The sequence below is a fragment of the Tasmannia lanceolata genome, unplaced genomic scaffold (genome assembly GCF_043159265.1).
Source record: "Tasmannia lanceolata isolate RefF3 unplaced genomic scaffold, GAP_Taslan_0.1 ptg000011l, whole genome shotgun sequence".
Lineage (NCBI taxonomy): Eukaryota > Viridiplantae > Streptophyta > Magnoliopsida > Canellales > Winteraceae > Tasmannia > Tasmannia lanceolata.
The window spans coordinates 22,487,290-22,503,805 of NW_027518688.1; the positions used below are offsets into that span (position 1 = coordinate 22,487,290).

Here is a 16,516-nt window from a genome sequence, read left to right on the forward strand (position 1 = left end):
TGATTCTATCGTTATAAATTCACTTCTGGCGATAAATTGGTTTAAAAAACGGGTTTTAAACGTTTAAATTATAATACTCGAATTTAACGTAAGATTTTCAAAAGATTTCCTACTCAAATTCCAATCCAAACCCATCACTAACCACACATAATTTGTCTCAAAAATTACCTTTTCAATGACCTTTGCCACTGCCAAAGAGAACAACAATTATATAAATATTTTGGAAAAACCCTAAAAATGTATTTCCATAGGTATCCTAACCCTCCGATCTGAATGATAGAGGGTTGCTCCTCTATAAATTGGAGGGTTAGGATTAACCTATGGAAATAAATTTTGGGGCACAACCAATTTAGGCTGTGGCCCATCTACTGGACGGTTCGGATCATCCTATTGTGCGGGCCGCACCGTACTTTTAATAAACCGAGAAGTGCCATCATCAAAATACAGTAGTGATGTTCCCATAATATATTATGCTATTCAAAAGATATTTAAGAATTTTATAATATGCTCTATAAGCGTCAGGTCGGATTTCGGGTTTTTAGTTTTTTTTTTCCCCTTTAAACCCGACTTGAGATTGGGTCGAGTTTTTCATCCCAAAACCCGACCCAACCCAAGAGCCAAGACCCATGATTTTAACCGGCTATGTAAGGCAACTTTAACGTCTTGCGTTAAAATAGATGTTAAAGTGCTTGGGGTTTAAATAGAGGATATGGAGGAAGAGATTAGTGGCTAAGTCTCACTGTGATCTGCTTCAACAAATGAGGAGTTTGGTTTTCCGGATAAGTCCTAAAAATAAAAAACTCTCCTCATATTTAGGACTTGTTTCATTTTTTTTCATATCAGTGGCCCACAAAACTCTTCTCCCTCTGTTTCCAAAACACTTCCCTCCCTCTCCATCTCCCTCTGTTTCCAAAGTGTTTTTCTTTTTAGCTTCTAAACCTGAAATGTATTCAACACTGAACTCAGGAGGATGATCATCGGCAAGAACTCAAGGAATTAAGGCCCTGTTCGTTTAAGATTATGTCAACAACCAACTGTCAAACAAAAGGTTGTCATAATCTTAAACGATGAAATGCTGCTCTATTGTGGTTTACAGATTAAGTAATTGTATGACAGATTGAGAAATGTAAATTTGGTCCCATGGGTGAATTGCAGTATCTTAGAGGTGGGTTCTCTACGTACTTTTTTTCTTTTTTTTAATAGATCTTCTGTCTAAAATTTGGCGGTGTTTTATGCAACTGCAGTTCATACAAAGGAATTCATTCGGCACCCTCAAACAGATCAAAAACCAAAAAAAAACATAGTAAGTTTACAGTGGCGTTAAGAGTGACAGAGAATTAGAGGGCAAGCGATGAGGATGAGAACGCTGAAGATAAGCCAACCCAGCATCATCACACCCATATATATGTAGCGCGTGATGGTGGAATCAAATGGCGATCTCACCTATTGTCCTTGTTCTATGTCGGCCTGGATCATCACTGTTGCTTTGATGTACTTGATGATGATGTAAATAAGTGAAAAGTAGGTCATCAAGGTTGCAATTACAGAAAAAAGGAAAGGAATCCATCAGCGTTTACATGTAATGGTGGCTCCTTTCTCTCCAATCATCGTCAATAGACCACCTTGGAAGGCGATGTAAAGGGAAGCGATCCGATAAGCCTAGGATTTCAGCTCGTTGAGTGCCACCCTTGTTCTCTCTTCTATCTGATTCATGATGATTGCCATGCAGTTTAACAATTTAAGAAGAGAGTGAGAGTGTAGAGAGATTAAGAACTGAAGGAGAAACTCAGAGGAGCTGTGTGTTTGTGGGAAGGATTTAAAGGAGGGACTGTGACTTAAATAGAGGAGCTGTGTGTTTGGTCTCCGTTACACAACCCTTGCGTCGTACTGCCCGGACATGAACCAGTGGCCGGATAAATACTTTTATAGCCGTGATGTCTGCAATGCTACAAACCTGGGTTTTACCCCTAACTAGAAGGGGAAAAAACCCTAAATCTCAAAAGGGTTTTGGTGGATTTTGAGGAGAATTTGGGAGCTGAAATTGCAGGGGTTCTTGAGGGGAAGGGGTTGGGGTTTAAATAGAGGATATGGAGGAAGAGATGAGTGGTTAGTTTAAACTGTAAACGGAGGTCCAATAATTGAAGAAGAGGAGGGTAAAATTGTAAAAATGAGACCCTGTTAGATTTGTCCTTCTTTGACCTGTTTTTCTTAAACATGGAGGTGTATACATTTTCTTAAACATGGAGATCTCAACGAACGAGAATTCTCAATTAATTGGAAATCTAAAATGAAGAGAGAATTAGAGGGCAAGCGATGAGGACGAGAATGGTGAAGATAAACCAACCCAACATCATCACACCCATATACATACAGCGAAATTGAATGGCGATCTCACCTCTTCTTGTCCTTGCTCTATGTCTTCAGCCTGCATCGTCTCTGTTGTTGGCTTTATGTATTTGAAGAGGATGTAAATGAGTGAAAGGTAACACATGCAGGCTCCAATCAGAGCAAAATGGAAAGGAATCCACCAACGTCCGCAGGTAATAAAGTCTTTTTTATCTCCAATATATATCAACAGACCACCTCGGTAGTTAGCTGTCATTTATGTCTAATAAAAAAATCGGACATTGGCTTTGTTCTTCTCTGACCTTTTTTATATGTTTGTTTATGGGGAATGCCATGGGTGCCGTCAATTTCCCAAATAAAACAACTGAAAGACACAAATAATGAAGTAGCCACATACCAAAAGAAGAAAGGCAAAATGTTGCAAGAGAAAAAAAAATTCAAAAACAAAACCGAGAAATCAAAAGAAAAAAGAGGTAAATATAAAGTAGAAGATGAAGAGATCCAGAAATAAATTAACCTGTTCCACCGTCACCGACAATCACAAGCTTGAAGCTGGGATAATCAACCTGTTGCTGATTGGGCAAGGCCTACAAAATAGAAAGAAACCCTAGATGAGATCAAGCAAATAGAAAATAAAAAACCTAACCCTAACCAGAAAGCAAGAAATCGAAGAACGAGACAGGCAGATCAAAACAAAGAAGGATCAACGCAAAATAGATCAAGAGAAACTACCATAGTATTTGTCGCGTGAGATTTCTGCTATCTTCTTTTTTTTTTTGATGGGTAAAGAGAACGCGAGGATTTTAGTATTTATAGGGAGAGGTGTTTAAAGACACCAGGGTTTCCCACTGCGTGAAGCTGACGCGACAATTTTAGCCGTTCGATTGGATTGACGGTGGCCTTTCACAATACAGACCGTCCGATGAAAATGAAGGTCCAGCTCCAGAAATAGTAGATGGAAATACCGGATTGCCCTTTCCTTTTTAGCAAAGGACGATGACACGTTTCCTTGTGGTGATGTAAGGACCTGGCAAACGGGTGGGTCGGGCCGGGTCAACCCGCGGGTGATGCAGTGAGGAGTGCAATCATCAAACTACAGTAGCGCTGATAACATTTCCCCTTTGTTTTTTTTGACAAAACTCTATTTCTCTTTAGTTGCAATTAGCGGTGAAACTCGGGTCGGGTTGAGGCCAACCCGAACCAGACCCGAGCAACGATTTGCCCAACCTGAACCAAACCCGATCCAAGTTCCAACCCGATGAGGTTCAACTCAACCCGACCCTAGGAACCCATTTTGCCAACCCGACCCAACCCGAGATTTTAAGCTTAAAAATAAAAAAAATTATTAAAAATGTCGGCCCTCAACCCGAACCCGACCCGAACTCAACCCAACCCGACTTGGTTGAGCCCGCCCGAGTTGCAACGTTGGTTTCGTGACTGGGCACTGGGTCTTACCGATATTAAACCCAAGCACCCAAAACTTTTTTATAGAATATTTTCCATGGAAACTATTATCTCCCATAATTTTCCTTTCACTAGATCCAAACACTCCCTTAAGCCATGCCAAGAGATCACTACTTTGATACGGTCGGTTCCCTTGGTCATTCTTCAGGAGAAGTCCTGAAACTGAACTAGTGAATTGATAGGATCATTGCTAACCCATTGGCTTCACCGAGATCTTGCCAACCCGACCCAACCCGAGATTTTAAGCTTAAAAATAAAAAAATTTATTAAAAATGTCGGGGGTCGGGTTGCCCAAGCCCTCAACCCGAACTCAACCCAACCCGACTTGGTTGAGCCCGCCCGAGTTGCAACGTTGGTTTCGTGACTGGGCACTGGGTCTTACCGATATTAAACCCAAGCACCCAAAACTTTTTTATAGAATATTTTCCATGGAAACTATTATCTCCCATAATTTTCCTTTCACTAGATCCAAACACTCCCTTAAGCCATGCCAAGAGATCACTACTTTGATACGGTCGGTTCCCTTGGTCATTCTTCAGGAGAAGTCCCGAAACTGAACTAGTGAATTGATAGGATCATTGCTAACCCATTGGCTTCACCGAGATCGGATAGCGCATAAGAGGGCATTTTCTGAATGAGAAGATTCTCTCTCTACACTCTAGAGCATGACTCTGCTGCTAATTGTGCCGCCTTCAGTGTCCTAAGCCGCAGTTAGGCCTGCAGCCAGTAAATTGAGAATGTTGAGTTATTTGACGCTCTCGTCAAATAATTCAACATTCTGGATGATGCTAGCCCGGTTAAATGCCACTGAGAACACCTTGATCTAATGATCGTAGGCTCTTGTTCCATCAAGCATGTTTCCCCAAAGAAAATATAAACTATTATTTTCATACCAACCAAGAAGCCGATGGTATAAAAATTTGCATCCATATTCTCATATATACACACAAAAAAAGAAAAAAGAAATACTTTTCATTGAAAATGCAGTTCAAAACAAAATTTAAAAATCAGAAAAGACCAAGTTATAGGAAGGAGGGAAAAACCTCCTACATGTTAGCCCAATTTCTGATACACACTATAGCTCATATACATAGATACATTCTACATAATCGACACCCACTACCTCAACACAAACCTTTTCAAATCCATTCTACTAGCTTATAAAAGGCCCTGTTCGGATTTGATTTGGAGAATTGATTATGTCCAAAACTGATTAATGGGCGCAAAATTAAACGCAATTAAATTTGATTCCAATTGTATGTTTTGGAATCAAGATCAATTATCAAAATCTAAAACGAATAGTGAGTTAAGAGTGGCAAAGAATTAGATGGCAAGCAATTAGGACGAGAATGGTGAAGATAAGCCAACCCAACATCATCACACCCATGTATATATAGCGCATCGTGGTGGTGCAGTAGAAATTTAATGGTCTTCCTTCCTCTATATCCCCTTGGATTGTCTTTGTTGCTTGTATGTATTTGAAGACAATATAAATGACTGAAAAGTAGCTCATGAAGGTTGCAGTGAGAGAGAACAGGAAGGGAATCCACCATTTTTCGCATGTAATGGGGGTTCCTTTCTCTGCAACTTGGTACTTAACGTAAATAGTAGGGAAAATGACCAAATAGAAGGGGTTTCTTCTGACTATGACATTTCAAGAGGGGTGTTTTCTAAATCACCAATCAAGAGTGCATATGACTAAAATGCCCTTGACTCTCTCTCTCTCTCGCCCTCTCTCTCTCTCTCTTTCCCCCTATCAAATCACCTATTTGAAATGATTACATTTAGGGAAAAACAAAGGGACAAATCCCAAAACCCACCTTTTTCCCTCTTCTTCTTCTTCCTCCCACCTACCAAAAAAACGTACGTATGAAAAACCCAAAAACCTCAATTTTTGAAACCCAAAAACCTCCATTGTTAGATGCCAAAAGCTCCATTCTATTGCTAAAAACCTCATTTTTAGATGTGAAAGCCTTCCTAACCCTTCATTGCATTGCACAACGCCTCCATTTTCAACAAATATTGGAAAAAAACGTTATTGGATTTGGAAATCTTAAAAATCTTCACTAGAAACCACCATTCTATTGCAGAAAGCTTCCATTGAATGGAAAGGTGTGTATTTTTACCTCTCTCCCTTCTCTTTCCATTATAAGGCATGTTTATAAACTTGAATGAAAGTTTTTCATGTTAAACTACTGTCTTCCATTGCAGAAAGCCTTCAATAACTATTTAATCTTATTTAAATTACTTTAAACACTTTATAATCATTGTTATTTTACTGTAATCCACTAATTTCTTAAGTTAAACTAGTATTTCACTACCATAAACCAGTACTCAAGTGGGTGTTTATAAGTGGTTTATATAGGTTCTTTGGTTAAGATTCCTCCGTAGTGGTTTATAATCGTAAGTAGTGGTTTATTAAGGGTTACCAGTGGTTTAGAGTGTTTATAATTGTTTTATAAGGATTAACAATGGTTTAAAGTGTTTATAAATGATTTATACATGGTAAGAAGTAGTTTATAGTGTTTATAAGTGGTTTATATAGGCTTATCAGTGGTTTAGAGTGTTTACAACTAGTTTATATAGGGTAAACAGTGGTTTATATAAGCCTATCAATGGTTTAGACTGTTTATAAGTAGTTTATGTAGGCTTATCAGTGGTTTAGAGTGTTTATACATGGTTTTTACAGGGTAAGAAATAGTTTATAGTGTTTATAAGTGGTTTATATAGGTTTATCAGTGGTTTAGAGTTTTTACAACTGGTTTATATAAGGTAAACAGTGGTTTATATATGCCTATCAGTGGTTTAGACTGTTTATAAGTGGTTTATGTAGGCTTATCAGTGGTTTAGAGTGTTTATACATGGTTTATACAGGGTAAGAAGTAGTTTATAGTGTTTATAAGTGGTTTATATAGGTTTATCAGTGGTTTAGAGTTTTTACAACTGGTTTATATAAGGTATACAGTGGTTTATATAAGCCTATCAGTGGTTTAGACTGTTTATAAGTGGTTTATGTAGGCTTATCAGTGGTTTAGAGTGTTTATACATGGTTTATACAGGGTAAGAAGTAGTTTATAAGTGGTTTATATAGGTTTATATAGGTTTATCAGTGGTTTAGAGTTTTTACAACTAGTTTATATAAGGTAAACAGTGGTTTATATAAGCCTATCAGTGGTTTAGACTGTTGTGGTACCCAGATCCCGCGAGAGGGGTGGGGCGCGAGCCGCCGCGCTCTCTCTCTTGGTCTCTCGTGTCCACGCGATTGGCGTGTGCATTTTAATATTGATTTGAATTCATCTTTCATGTGAACTTGGGATCACTAAGGCAATCCGAACTCCACACGAAAGAGAATGACAGAGTCGCCACCTAGATGTGGGATCTAGGACCCGAAATTAACCAGAAATCTAGACTCGCTACCTGGTTACGAGAATGGAAGGTATGGGGAGTTATCCACCACATGCACCATTCCTGTCCGATAATCGGTCTTCGATTCCAAAAGCTAACTCTTTTAAATTTATTTTAAATGGCTCATTCAACTCTATGTTAATGTGCGAACTAAGTGACATGCATCCTAAAATCTAATTTCAATGGGAATCCTAAATGTGTATCTTGATTTATTAATTTGTCTGGGTTCAATCTAAGTGAAAGTTCTCCTAGAATTCTAATTTCATGGAAAGCCCTAAATGATTTGATTAAGCATTTACAAGAAAATTAATATCCAAAACACCACAATTTGTTATGGTGCCGACTCGCGGGTGGTATGCCGTCAGACATCCAAGCTGCCTACGTACCCAAGCCTCACTGGGATCAGAGTCGACGTAGTTCGGTGCACCTAAGCTAAGCTACTTATGCCTAACTCAACTAGGACACCGACCTAGACGGGATTGATTGTTTCAACAGTTTTAGGAGAAGTTATTTAATTCAAGTTGAGGATTTTATTATCTTAGGATTTCATCTAAGATGCTATATGATTCTCATCTAAATGCAAATGGTCCCTTAGACTAATGCAGGTTTGCCTACATCCTAGTTTACTAGGCTTGTCCTAGGGAAAGATTGGGTGACTAGTGTAACTAGACCTATGGCACGGTTGCTATACATAGCAAACGTCCGTGATGAGGCTGGACTCCTAACTCTAGGACTCCCTAAAACTTAGGACACAACACGACACGACACCATTGTTCCTAAATTGGGCTCTAAGGGTTCTTACGACGGAAACCATAATCCAATGGTTCCGAGAGACACGAGATGAATCGAGATGATGAATAGTGTGAGGGAATGGGAAAGATAGAGAAAGGTGCGACTGAACTTGGGAGTGCCAAATTGCCTACGTACCCCGTGATGGGGATCAAGCCACACGTAGTTCCACTGGCGAGGTTGCTTGGATTTTGGAAGACAGAATTGGTATTTGTATCTGGAATCGGGTTTGCATTTGAGCATTGGACTTGAGATTCAGAAACATTGATCTAGCAATGGGATTTTGGAATTGGGAATTTGCATCAAAGAATTGAGCATATAGGAATCATCAAGGGTTTGAATTTTCGGAATTCAAAGTGGGCGGGCTTATGAGATTCGGCCAAATGGATTCAGACATGCGACTCGGATTGTGTTGGGATATTACTTGGTTGGATTGGGTTAATGGTTAGGGTCAAGTGAGTCGGGTCTAAGTTAGGAGCAAACCCGAGACTAGCCATGGTCTAACTAGGAGGAAGCAGGGTACAAACCAGGGTGCGGACCAGGGTGCACCAGGGTGCGAACCAGCAGGGAACCAGGGTGCGAACCAGCAGGGGAACCAGGGTGCAACCAGCAGGGAACCTGGGTGCAACCAGCAGCGAACCTGGGTGCGAACCAGCAGGGAACCAGGGTGCGAACCAGCAGGGGAACCAGGGTGCAACCAGGAGGGAACCTGGGTGCAACCAGCAGCGAACCTGGGTGCAACCAGGGTCTAACCAGAGTGCGAACCAGCAGGGAACCAGGGTGCGAACCAATATCGAACCAGGGTGCGAACCAGTAGGGAACCAGGGTGCAACCAGCAGGGAACCAGGGTGCGAATCAGTAGGGAACCAGGGTGCAACCAGCATCGAACCTGGGTGCAACCAGCAGCGAACCTGGGTGCAACCAGGGTCTAACCAGAGGCTAACCAGGGGGAAAACGGACCCTACATGCTTCCTAACATGGTTTTTCTTTTAAAGTAAAAGATATGCATGAAAACAGACCCTACATAGAATTGAAATAAATGCCTACCTCTTTGGAAACCCACTTTGTGTTTGATTTTTCTTTGATGTTAATCCCTTGAAGATGATTCCTTGCTTGATAATGACTGCTTTTGATATATATCACCCAACGTATAAAATCACCCGATCCGGCAAGGATGGCCGAACCCTTGAAGAGATGAGGGAGAGGGATGAATTTTCTAAGAGAGGGGTTCTTTTTTCTTCTCTTGGATGGTGGGATGAGAGGGTATTTATAGGAGAATGGGATAGGAGGTTAGGTGAGGTTAGGTGGTTTTGGATGGTTAGGATGAGAGGATGAGGTTAGGTAAGGTTAGGTGGGGTTAGGTAAGGTTAGGTGAGGTTAGGTGAGGTTAGGTGAGGTTTGGATGGTTAGGATGAGAGGAGAGGTTATGTGAGGTTAGGTGAGGTTTGGATGGTTAGGATGAGAGGAGAGGTTAGGTGGTTTTGGATGGTTAGACCCAGGTCAAGATCTGCCATTGATCTAACGATTTACGGAAATCGGGTCTCGGAATGAAATCAGGGTCCGGGCTATGAAGTGACCCTAGCTTATTTTGTCCTGATTGATGATTCGTAAAGTCAGATCAAGATATTAATGACCTAAAACATATAAATCAATGCTAGAGGGGGTTCTCACATGGATTTAACACACTAATTTCTTTGTTGATTAAAACAAAACAAAATGGGGTGTCTACAACTGTTTATAAGTGGTGTATGTAGGCTTATCAGTGGTTTAGAGTGTTTATACATGGTTTATACAGGGTAAGAAGTAGTTTATAGTGTTTGTAAGTGGTTTATATAGGTTTATCAATGATTTAGAGTTTTTACAACTGGTTTATATAGGGTAAACAGTGGTTTATATAAGCCTATCAGTGGTTTAGACTGTTTATAAGTGGTTTATGTAGGCTTATCAGTGGTTTAGATTGTTTATACATGGTTTATACAGGGTAAGAAGTGGTTTATATAGACTTACCAGTGGTTTTAGAGTGGCTTATCAGTGGTTTATAGTGTTTATAAGTGGTTTATATAACCCTATCAGAGGTTTAGAGTGTTTATAAGTAGTTTATATAGAGTTACCAGTGGTTTTAGAGTGTTTATAAGTTATTTATTTAGGATAACCATTGGTTTAGAGTGTTTATAAGTGGTTTATATTGGCTTAACAGTGGTTTATAGTACTTGTAAGTGCTTTATATGGGGTAAGCAGTGGTTCATATTTCCTTGTCATGACTTAGTAGGTCTTAGTAGTGGTTTATGTTGTTTTATGGAGACTTAGCAATGGTTGAAGTTGTGCATAATTCTAAAATGGGTGCTTTACTTGTTAATTGGAATGGTTTTTTTTTAAATTGGTTATTTTGACAATGGTTTAATTTTGTGTAAACAGGAGAACAGTAGAATGAAGAGCTTCTTTTATCTTACACGTCGACGGCTTTGTAAAGGATGCGGTATCATTTGAATACGTCGGAGGGAAGAAGTTGCCATTAATTGTGGGTCGAAAAATAAAATTTAGAGAATTTGACACTCTAATTCACAGCAAAATTGGGACTAATCGAAGTAATGTTTCTTTATCTATCAAGTGTCGATATATTTTAGACCCATATCAGATCATCTTATACGATATTCGAGATGATAACGACCTTGATCTGGTGATGATGCTTTTTTATAGTATGGTTATTAATTCTCTGAGCTTGTATGTAACTAAAGAGTACAATTTTGGAGGAAACAATTCTCCTCACCCTACGAATGTCGGTCTGCTGTATCGGTGTGGAGATCCTCCTGATGAAGGAAGATGTGGTGATGGATATACGAGTGATAGGTAAAATAGTTGATTGTTTACAATCCATTTGTGAAATTGCCTTCCCTTTATTGTTACTCACTTTTGCGCAGATGTCACGCCAACTTAAGTGAAGTTTATGAAGATCATATTTCTTACCGAAATGTTAGTGTCGCAACAATCCCTACCTCATTTGCAGACGCTTTGAGGCCGAAAATTAATTCTGTCCCTGCATCACCGAGTCCATCGGTCGTTGCTAGAGAAGGAAAAAAAAGAAGACATAGCAGTAGTCATAACATACATCGGTAAATTATAGTAGAGAGCAATTGTTGAGTGCTATTCATATTCCTTCCTTTCATTTATGAATCAATTATTGTATCTCTAATTGCTACCCGATGTGCAGCTACGAAGTGGACTTGAATCAGGATTTTGATGATCCCAATTTTAATGAGACCGACACCACTGAGACCGAGTTTGAGACAACCCACCCAAGCCAATACGATGACGAGTTGTCTAGGAATTTTGGAGGTGATGTTCATGCTAATGAATTGATTAGACCGAACGATGGCAGTAATAACGATGATGATGACTTTGGTGATGATGAAGAGGACTTCAGTGACGGTGAGGACATGGGTGATGAGCAGGATGAACCTACTAATTATCTAGGCAATGCTTTGGGAAATATGTATGAAAGGCAGCCGATGGAAGCAGATGAAATGGTTGTAGGGGCTGATGAAGTAAATGAGATTGTGTGACTTGAGGAGTTCACGGTTGGGGCAATGTTCCCAAATCTTAAAGTCTTTGAAAAGAAAGTCAGAGACTATGCAATCCAGCATCATTTTGTGTTTGTCCCACAGGAGAAAAATCCCACAAAGTATAGCGTTAGATGCAAGGAGCGTAGTTGCCCGTGGCGTATCACAGGGACCACTTACACAGATTATGTTAAGGTAAAAACATTTATCCCCCCGCACACATGCTCAGGCACAATGAAAGGGAACGATCATCCCATGGCCACTGCAAAATGGGCTGCTGAAAATTGTGTAGCCTTATTCCCCCGACCAGAAGACGTCAAGGCTACTTTGATAAGAGAGTACATCAAGGTCCAGTGGGGTATAACATTGTCCTATCGAAAAGCCAACATGGCGAAGGAGCTTATACACGAAATTAAGTGCGGAAATGCCGAGGCGTCTTACCGCATCCTGCCTGCGTATACTGAGGAGTTGGTAAGAAGGAATCCTGGCACAATAATACGGTTGTGCCGATCCCGAGAGTTACGGCCAAGAGGGGATGATACTTTCGCCCGTTTATTTTGGTCATTTGGCCCTAGCATACGTGCATTCAACCGAACAGTTAGGCCCCTCGCCCTAATTGACGGGACCCATTTGCAGGGGAAGTACAGGGGGACTCTACTAGCCGCAACTGGGATAGACGGCAACGGTGGGTTATTCCCGCTAGCATTTGCAGTAATCGAGGCTGAGACGTATGAAAGCTGGGTATGGTTTCTGCACTTGTTCCGTCATAATTTCATTTCAGCGGGCCGAGATGTCATCACGATTGGGTCGGACCGGATGAAGGGGTTGCCTAGAGCCGTAGCTGAAGCTTTGCCCAGGTCACACCATAGCTATTGCATCCATCATCTCAGTGCCAACTTCCATTCAACCTTTAAAAAATGAAAAGCTCCAGAAACTCTTTATGACAGCTGCATATTCCCTAAGGGAGGGTGCTTTTAAGGATGCGATGGAGAGTATTAAAAGTCAGAGTAAAAGAGCACACCAATGGATGTCGGACATTCCTAAAGAAAATTGGGCGAGCGCGTATTTTGAAGGATGCAGATATAACGTGTTGACAACTAACGCAGCTGAGTGCTTCAATGCCGTTTTAAAGGGAGCAAGGGAGTTGCCAATTGCAGCACTTGTCGAACACACAAGATGGAAAGTTTGCGACTTCTTTCAGTTCCGTCAGAAGACATGTAGCAAATGGACGACTTGTTTGACACCAAAAGCGGAATCCTGGTTGGCGGAAGCACGTAAAGAAGCAGGTGCCTATATGCCGTGGCAGTGTAGTTGGACCGAATTTCAAGTAACGTCCAGGTATCACGTTGACCAGGTGGACTTAGCTAAGCAAACATGTACGTGTCGTATGTTCCAAACGATGGGAATTCCGTGCGGGCATGCGATAGCAGCCATGGGACTAAACCACCAAGATCCATACAGTTACTGCCAGGATTGGTATCTGGCCGATGCATATCGGAAGACTTATGATGGAGTAGTTTATCCCACGTTAGATCGATCACAATGGCCAGATCCTTCTGTAGACACCCCATTTTGACCGTACCCTAATCCCCCCCTTTTATGCAAGAGATAGCAAAATACACCTATAGAGGGGGTTGTCCTTGGAAAATGAGGGTGCTAAAATATTATCTCCCATATAAGAGCCCATTGGTTAGGGTTTTTGAAGAAAATGAGGATTCTCTTCATTTTCTCCTCCGAACAGAGGAGCTCAATTTTTTGCAGCCGCAAGAGGGGAGATAGGAGAGAGCAAGAAAATGGGTCTTCCTCATTTTTTCTCCCAACAGGGAGTCCCTATTTGCAGCTAATAGAGAGAGAGAGAGAGACGACTCCGGTCATCTTCTCCGGCGGGACCGCCGGAGATCTAACCTCCATCATCTCCCAAACCCTCCTCCACTCGGCCACCACCAACCTCTCTCAAAACCCCATCTCTGCAACTTCTAAATTCGGTCGGTTCTATCAGCCATCGAAACCCCTTTTCAAACCCACCTCCAAAACCCGACCGACCACCTCCACCCACCACCATTGACTCCGGCCGTAGTCCAATCACCTCCATCAAACCCTCCCTCTCAGCCCACCATCAAACCCAAACCCTTATCCATTAAGACCATAGCTCAAGCCTACCACCATCATCCTCCGTCTCCTTCGGCCATTACCCCTACCCTCAAACCTTTGTTATTTAACCCTCATTGAAACCCCTCTCCCTTAACCTCCATTCAAACCCATTCTAATTCACTTCCAAGGAAAAGAAAAAAAAAGGAAGGTTGCAGAGAAATCAACATCGGCAACAAACGGAGGCTCTTCGTTTATTTTGGGAGAACTGGCAGAGAGAGAGAGAGCTTTGAGTATAAAGGAAAAATTGAGGGAGGCAGACCGCCATCAACTCCATCTTCTCCCACCCATCATCCCATCATTTCTCTCTACCCCGCTCTCCGGCCACGTATCTGGCAAACCTGATCCCATCTCTGCTAAATGTTCTTCCCTCAGGTAGCTCATTTGACATTTTTATCTTTTCTTTGTGATTGATGATTTTCTCCTTTTAAAATTTGAGTTCCCTATTCTTCTATTAGATTGGTTTATGGGCTTCTATATCTACTAGTTTTGCTTTAACAACCTTACGGATTTCTAATTCAAATGGTACTTTTATTGGGAAAATTTCAGTAGCTAATATTCCACTTGATTATCACTGGGCTGGATTTATAAGTGCTGGGCGAGGTTGAAGCTCATATGAATTTAAGTTTTAATGATGTGTAGAGTGAAATCTGTGTGTCATGATATTGGTGTGGATGATGGACTAAAATAACAACCTTGGGCACTTCATTTGTAAATATCTGTACTGCCTTGCTTTAATGTTCTAAAAGCCGAACCTGTTTCTATTATTTTAGCTGAGCATTTGCAGTTGTTAGGAAGCCTATAGAACCATTTACTCAGGTAGCTTAAGAAAGCCTTGTTCAAGGTTGAGTTGGGGCAGTTTTGGGAGAACTGTAGCATTAGCATTTTCTTGGATGAGTCTAACCTGTGATATCAAACCAATTATATCTAGCTAATCGCGAAGCCCTGCCTTGTCTCTTCCTTCCTTTGGGCTTGTTGATCTTGGAAATTGCAATAATCTTTGGAAGCGGTCCTTTGAGCACTTAAAGCTAAGGTGGGTTAGTGCAAGTCTGAGCATTGTGGTGTTAATATCATTTCCCTCATAAATTCAACTATGTCTTGATGGTTGCGCGCCCCCAACTTGTCTCTCTCTCTAAGTTGTGCCTCAACTTGTCCCCCGACTAGTTGGAGACCAACTTGGTCTGTTAGTTGCCTTTGTCTTTAATCATTGCCAGGGCGATGAAGGCGATAGCCCAAGCCCATCCTTAGGAGACTTGCTCAGTCCAAGTAGCGCTCCCCTCTTTTGTTTAGTAGGCCTACCCAACCTTTTGGATTTCTTTTAACCATTTTTTTTTTTAAAAAAAAGAACCCTTCTCTGGGCAATGATAAGGTTACTTGGAGCCCGTCTTTATGTTTTGTGGCTCACCGCTTCGCACTTGGATCTACACAAGTTGATGTCCCCTGTATGCACTGAAATTTTTACTAATTGGAATTATCATAATCTTTTGATATTTCTAATACTTTTTTTATCTTAAGCATTGAGTTAGGTTCTGAAGATAATAATGAATGGACTGTTCAGGTGAGATTATTTTGAAGCTTATCATATTTGTTTAAATTTTATTTAAATAAATTGTTTAGGGAAGAAGGAGATCAGATGACTACTCTATTCGATATTATCGACATGAGTACTGTCTGATTTCAAGGCGGTTTGTAGAAATATTATATGTGTAGGAAATCAGATGATTACTTTGGCATCATCTGATTTCATTGGAGTCCCCGTATTGGGGTTTGTGGTTGGTTTTGAAGTGTTTGATATTGTTTTTACTTCATTAGGCTACCCAGCGGCTGGTCTGGGCTAATTGATTTTTATTTTAAATAAATTGTTTAATTGAAGAAGGAAATCAGATGATTTGCACTATTCGATGTCCTTGACACGAATATCGTCTGATTTCAAGGCGGTTTGTAGAAATATTATATGTGTAGGAAATCAGATGATTACTTTGGCATCATCTGATTTCATTGGAGTCCCCGTATTGGGGTTTGTGGTTGGTTTTGAAGTGTTTGATATTGTTTTTACTTCATTAGGCTACCTAGCGGCTGGTCTGGGCTAATTAATGTTGTTTATCATGCTATTTGAATTTGATTTTGAATTTGAGATTGCCTAGTAATTCTTTTCTACTCTCTTGGTGGACTATCGCAGTCTTCTAGACTTCTTTAGATAATAGAACCTGTACTAGGAGACATACTCTGTCTCGTTAGGCAATCCTCCTTTGGAGGCAAGCCTCATTTGTAGAGTCCTCTCTGAGATTGCACCTCAATTTGTTCCTCTGTTAATTAGAGACCAGTTTGGTCAATTAGTTGTCTTAGCCTTGCTTACCCCTTGCAAGGGCAATGATAAGGTTACTTGGAGCCCATCTTTGTGTGTGTTTGGGAGACCCGCCCGGTCTCATTCTCTCGTTAGTCCTCTTTGTGCGCCGTTTGGTTTTGGGAGAACACCCTACTCGGCTTGGCTTCATACCCTTACCCTTATGGGTATTGGGTTGCACATTTGTTGCACCCTAGGGCTAGGTAGCTGTTCGGCCCGGCTGGGTGTTTTACCTTTGCCAAATATGCACAAGGTCTCTTATTCCTTTTAGACCTGCCCGGTCTCATTCTCTTGTAAACCTCCTCTTTGTGCGCCGTTTGGTTTTGAGAGAACACCCTACTCGGCTTGGCTTCATACCCCTACCCTTATGGGTATTGGGTTGCACATTTGTTGCACCCTAGGGCTAGGTAGCTGTCCGGCCCGGCTGGGTGTTTTACCTCTGCCAAATGTTCAAATTCGTGTT

General features: G+C 41.0%; 1 long non-coding RNA gene across 1 annotated transcript; it reads right to left on the reverse strand.

Annotated features, from left to right (window-relative positions):
* Positions 1-2,159: 2,159 nt before the first annotated feature.
* On the reverse strand, positions 2,160-3,190 carry LOC143886659 (uncharacterized). The gene is made up of 3 exons (XR_013253898.1): positions 3,079-3,190; positions 2,864-2,933; positions 2,160-2,710 (listed from the first exon to the last, which is right to left on the reverse strand). It is a non-coding gene; the product is annotated as an uncharacterized LOC143886659 (long non-coding RNA).
* Positions 3,191-16,516: the final 13,326 nt, after the last annotated feature.